The sequence below is a fragment of the Asterias amurensis genome, chromosome 22 (assembly GCF_032118995.1).
Source record: "Asterias amurensis chromosome 22, ASM3211899v1".
NCBI lineage: Eukaryota > Metazoa > Echinodermata > Asteroidea > Forcipulatida > Asteriidae > Asterias > Asterias amurensis.
Genome location: NC_092669.1, coordinates 5,439,530 through 5,445,687, shown reverse-complemented (window position 1 = coordinate 5,445,687; position 6,158 = coordinate 5,439,530). Strand labels below are relative to the sequence as shown.

The following is a 6,158-nucleotide window of genomic DNA, read 5'->3' as shown; positions in this document are numbered from 1 at the left end:
GATCACTCGATTTCGTTTATGTTTGTCATTCGATTTAGAGGAAAAGTAATTCAATTTCGACGATATCCACGTTTTTTTTTATTCATTAATTTTTTTTATTTTTTTAGTAAGGACTTTTAGCACATGCCACAATGTACCTTACATCCAACGTTCGCATTGTAAAAATAATAATAATAATAATAATAAAAATAATAATAATATCGAAGTCTTATATAGCGCACGTATCTACCAAACAAATTACTCAAGTTGCTGATATACAAACTTTCAGAATGATAGGTAATTGCAGTGATGAATTTTGAGACCTAATTAGATAGACTCCGTTGAATTGGATTATACTATTGCGATCTAGGTCACGTTAAATGGTATTAGAGCCAGGTAGAAAATATTCCTTTCGGAAATGTCACACCGACAACTTAAGACTGGGTTGCTGTAAAAATCAAAGATATTTTTGAAATGTTGGCAGACTTCAAAAAATGGATTTTGGCAAAACTCCATGTACGAGTAGGTATGGGTACACAAAACACAAAAATCGGAAAAAAGTTATATCAGACATTGGTTGCCATGGTTACGGCCAAAATAAGATTTTCAGCAAAATTGTGTTTTCATGTCTGTGGAGCACAAATGGGCAGCTGTGTCATGTAGTGACACTGTCTCAAACATGGTAATATTTGCAAAAACAAGATCAAAATAATTCTCAAAAATGGCATTTCTTACATGCTGAACAATGATGTTGATTAAAAAAAAAAACAGGATAAAATAAAGCAAAGCAATTTAAAATAAAAATATAACACTCAATGGTTATACAGTGTATAGTTCGACGACTCTCCCCAGCTAATTCGGCTGGTATAGTGTTATCAGGCTATGTTCCCTTAAAGGCAATGGACACTATTGGTAATTACTCAAAATAATTATTGCACCAAACCTTACTTGGTAACGATTATTGGGGAGAGGTTAAAGGTATAAAACATCGTGAGAAACGGCTCCCTCATTGTTTTCGAGAAAGAAGTAATTTTCCACGAATTTGATATTATGCATATGTTGAGATACACCAAGTGAGAAGACTTGTCTTTGACAGTTACCAATAGTGTCTAGTGTCTTTAAGGAACTTGAAATTAATTGATTTTCATAACCATTAATTGTAAAGTCACTGATTATGTGAAGCCTGTGCGCCGCGTTAATGACGTGTTAGAAATTTTTGATAGTTCAAACGAAGAGCTGTGAACGTCCATTTGTCAAGAAAATTGAACATTTTGTTGATGATTGTAGCTGCTATAGTCAAACGTAAATGACCACAAACAGAATGTCTTTGTGATGCATGGTTATACAATTGAAAGTTATATTTATATACTTGTAAGTTGCTTTGCCATTTTGTGTGCCTGTGTTTTCAATCAACATCATTGTTCAGCATGTAAAAAGTAACTAAAGAGCATTATTTTTTCATATGATTATGAAATTTGCAAATTACATTTTTTTCTTCAAAAAAGCATGAAGTTTCTGGCAACACTGCTCCACAGTTCAAAAAACACAAAAACTTTCTTATTTAATTCTTTGATGCATGTTTATACAACTGAGAGTTAGGTTGTCATAAAATGCTTTATTATATTTTGTCAGTCTTCAATCATTGTTAAGCATGTTGAAAGTCATAAAAGGAGCATTATTTTACAACTTTATATCTATACAATTGCCAAAAAGCATGAAGCTCTGGCAACAATGCTCAACAAATACCAAAACATTTTTTCGAAATTCCTACAGACCAGTATCTTATCTTTCACGCCTGGTAGCAAAACTTTCCTAAATATGCTACTTTCGGACTTCTGACAAACTTAGCAACCCCCTCTATTTCCCAAATTGACCTTTGTTCAAAACACCCCTTTTTGAAATAATGGATTGTTCCATTCACAATTAACTGTACCTGTGTCAGGTGCATTTTTGGAAAGACCAAGGATGTATATTTACCATATTCAGTTGAGAGGCAGGTCATATAATTTGGTATTTACACAGTGTAGCTCTCAACTTTGGGTAGTTTTACTTTATGAAAATAGCTAAATTAGGTGAAATATGGCAATTTTCTTATTTTTAAACGTTGCTATGGCAACCAAAGTGCGGATGCAAAAACTATGCTTTCTTTTTACATTTTTGTTGAAAGAATTAACATGTGCAAAGAGTAAACAAGATCCTTTAAAAAAAAAATCATATTTTGTTGTTATAAAATTTGAAAATAAACACCTTTTTTCCCCAAAAAGCACGAAGTTTGAGGCAGCACTGCTCCCCAGTACAACAAATACCAAAACTTTTTTTTTTTGAAATTCTTACAGACCAGTATCTTATCTTTCAAGCCTAAAAGCAAAACTTTTCTTAAAATGCTACTTTGGGACTTCTGACAATTTTAGCAACCCCCTATATTTCCCAAGTTAACTTTTCCTCAAAACACCCCTTTTTGAAATAATGGAATCTTCCATTCACAATTAACTGTACTTTTCTCAAATGCATTTTTGGAAAGATTAAGGATCTAGTGTTACCATATCCAGCTGAGAGGTAGGTCCACTATTTGGTTTTCACACAGTGAAGCCCTCAACTTTCGTAAATTTTTACTCATGAAAAGTGCTAAATTAGTGCTTTATTTTTACAGTTTGGTTGATGGCCTTCACTTGTGCAAAGTATAAACGAAATCCATTTTTGAAAGTCTGCAACCACTTCTTTGATTTTTACAGCAACCCAGTCTTAAAAGGTTTTCAAGAGGGTCCCTCTCCAATTTCAAAAATGATTTTTGTTATGCACCCATCCAACCACAAACTGCCGTGTAGCCAGGGATCACACCCGGGTAACGATACAACCTGGGAAGCGGCAGACAGGGGATCACCTTAAGGGGATGCGACTTTTTATATCAGATATCAAATAATAAACCACAAGGGATTAAAATGTTATTTTAGTTGCAAATCCTTCTTTCCGTCCTTTGTTCTCTCCATTTGGGACCTTGGCTTTTTGAACCGTTTGAATAATTCGTCAATCCGATACTATAATTGTGGATATAGAGGCGAATCCAATAAAACTAACCCGATATAATTGTCTGTATACATTACTTGATACTTTTTACTTTTAATGATACGGACACTATTGGTAATATCGTCAAAGACCAGTGTTCTCACATGGTGTATCTCAACATATGCATAAAAATAACAATTTATTGGTCGGAATGGTCGTCGAATTTGCGAGATAACAACTAAGAAAGCACCCTTGTCATACGAAGTTGTGTGCGTTTGGATGGTTGATTTCGAGACCTCAAAATTCTAAGTCTGAGGTCTCGAAACCAAATTCGTGGAAAATTACTTCTTTCTCGAAAACTATGTCACTTCGGAGGGAGCCGTTTCTCACAATGTTTTATACCACCAACCTCTCCCCATTACTCGTTACCAAGTAAGGTTTTATGATAATAATTATTTTGAGTAATTACCAAAAGTGTCAACTGCCTTTATAAGTATCAAGTATAAAATGGAGTAGGCCTTAATACCGTAGCCTATACTTCGAAGAGAAATGTCTCTAAAAAACACATTTCATTACATAAAGCTACTGTACTTACCATGCAGGTTAGTTCTTGCAATTTATTTTTAGAGTCGTTTTATGGCCAACCAAACATAAAGGCCTAGAGTTAGTTTGTTTGAGAGTCCTTAGATTTGAAACCAGAATAAAGGAAAGTTAATTACCGTGAAATGAAATGGAAACTCTATGAGCAAGTTCTAGCTAGACATTATTATTGACTCACACTGAGGTAAATAGTGCACGTCTATTCCCCAAAGGGACTTTAAAGGAACACGTTGCCTTGGATCGGACGAGTTGGTCAAAACAAAAGCGTTTGTAACCGTTTTTTATAAAATGCATATGGTTGGAAAGATGTTTTAAAAGTAGAATACAATGATCCACACAAGTTTGCCTCGAAATTGCGTGGTTTTCCTTCTACTGTGCGAACTAACATGGTCGGCCATTTATGGGAGTCAAAATGTTGACCCCCATAATTAGCCGACGTGTTAGTCGACGAGGTAAAAGGAAAACCACGCAATTTCGAGGCATGTTTGTGTGGATCATTGTATTCTACTTTTACAACATCTTTCTACCCATATGCATTTTATAACAAACGCTTTTCAAAGACCAACTCGACCGATCCAAGGCAACGTGTTCCTTTAAGTGACTAAAAGAGGGATTTATCTCCTGAGAACAAAGGCTGAATGAAAAAGGGCCCATTCTATCAACTTCCATTAATATGCCATGTTAAGTATACTGATTGTCCCTTATCAAGGTTTGTGCTTTGTTGAAAAAGATAATCTCTTTTCATACTACTTCGCTACGCTCATACGCATGAAAAGCAGTTTCATTTTCTATGGACGACAAGAAACAAAACACACTTCATAATACAAACAATTTGTTTCATATAATTTTATTATAGCATGGGATTGGGCCGTAGCGCAACGGTGAGTGTTAAATTGATCAATAAGGAGTAGCATATTTTTAATATTAGTTAGTTACAAGGTTTTAATGTTAGTTAATTTAATTATAAATAGCCATCATAACCTAATCCAGACTCATCGAGTCTCGGCCCTTACGGCCCTTCGGGCATCGCCCGGTATCCTCTTTTATCTTCTTACTACATATTGAGCACAATCAACTGTAACATTTACTATTATTTATATTTATGTTTACTTTTTTTTTTTTTTTTTTTTTTTTTTTTTTTATTATTATTATTATATATGATTAAATACAATTTGGATGATCGCCATTCCTCACTATCAAGACTCACCGATTCTCGGTCATCTTAAGCCTTTTCGAGCATCGCCCAGTATCCTCCCAGATTTTCTTATTACAATGGATTACAGTCAACAACACTATTTTTCGTTAATGCATACACTTAGATAGACACCATTCATCATATTTGAGATATCACTGTCTAGCCATCGAGCCTCGACTCAAGCTTTATATACTAAACACATTGTGTTAACTTACATCCAATTCGAAGGAAGTGTATATTCCCAGATTTTAACACATTATACGTGTACAAATTTATACAACTTTACATGGTGATTATTAATTGATTTACAACTTCATACTTTTCGGAGAATACTTCTCACGTATAAACAAAATTCTCCATTATTATATAATTTTGCTATTACTCTTTTGAAAGTATTGAGGACACAAGCAGTCTCTGATCAAAGTCTCTCTTCACATATCTGTTTTTTTGCTACTGTTGTCTTCCATCTACCATGTTGCATGATTAATTCTTCGCCTACTCCTTTATTTGCCAAATGGGAGGTTCCCCCCGATCTCAGACTATGCAAACCGTATATCTTCGGGTTTTGAATTCCTATTAATTTAAGAGCATCTATAAATAATTCACGACATCTAGTATAACTTAGGGGCTTATTCACATGAGGTTTATACATTTTAATACTGGGATGGTATGATAGTGCTGTGAATAGATGTACATCTTGACCAATTGTAACACTAGATCTGGACATAAAATTCCTTAATATCGCAACAGGGGAGTATGAGGTGTGAGTATCGGATAGATAAGCTTTATTCCCTTCTCTAAAAATGTCCGTCTTGGATCTGGGTATGAAAATACTAAATCCTTTATTATTTGGAAGTTCTTCAATATGAGAAGCCTTTATCTGCACCATTTCATCGTGCCTGAAAAGTAGGGCGAATTTTAAGGAAACGTAGCAGTAGCAGGCTGTTCTTAGTTCCATTAATGTGTTATCAGCTCCTCCTAATTGGTCAACTATACGTTTAACTTGCTCTAGAGTTATTGGTTCTTTTTGAATTGGTGGTTTGTGAAGTTGACGTCTGGCACTTACTCAAATCTGTTGAACTAATGGTGAGTCTACCGGGTTTATTTTTGCATTAACTAAAGTATGTACCCATTTGATGGCTGCTGCAGCTGATGTGAGAACGCTATCCGAGTTTGCTTTTTCTTTTAATTGAACAAAGTATGCGGCTATTACTTCCTCTTGAATTGGAAGTTTTATGTCTGTACACATTTCCTTAATCCTATGCAATAGTTGTGCCATCTGCCTTAGACAACACAGCTTCATTGAAGATTTGTCTTCTCATACTGTCCAGCTGGATTGGAAATTCTGTCCAAAACGGTTGTGAGTATACTATCTATAGTG

The 6,158-nt window shown here is 34.7% G+C and overlaps 1 pseudogene; it reads right to left on the bottom strand.

The window, feature by feature from the left end:
- Nucleotides 1-5,118: 5,118 nt before the first annotated feature.
- On the bottom strand, nucleotides 5,119-6,056 carry LOC139954057 (uncharacterized; annotated as a pseudogene).
- Between the last annotated feature and the right edge of the window lie 102 nt (nucleotides 6,057-6,158).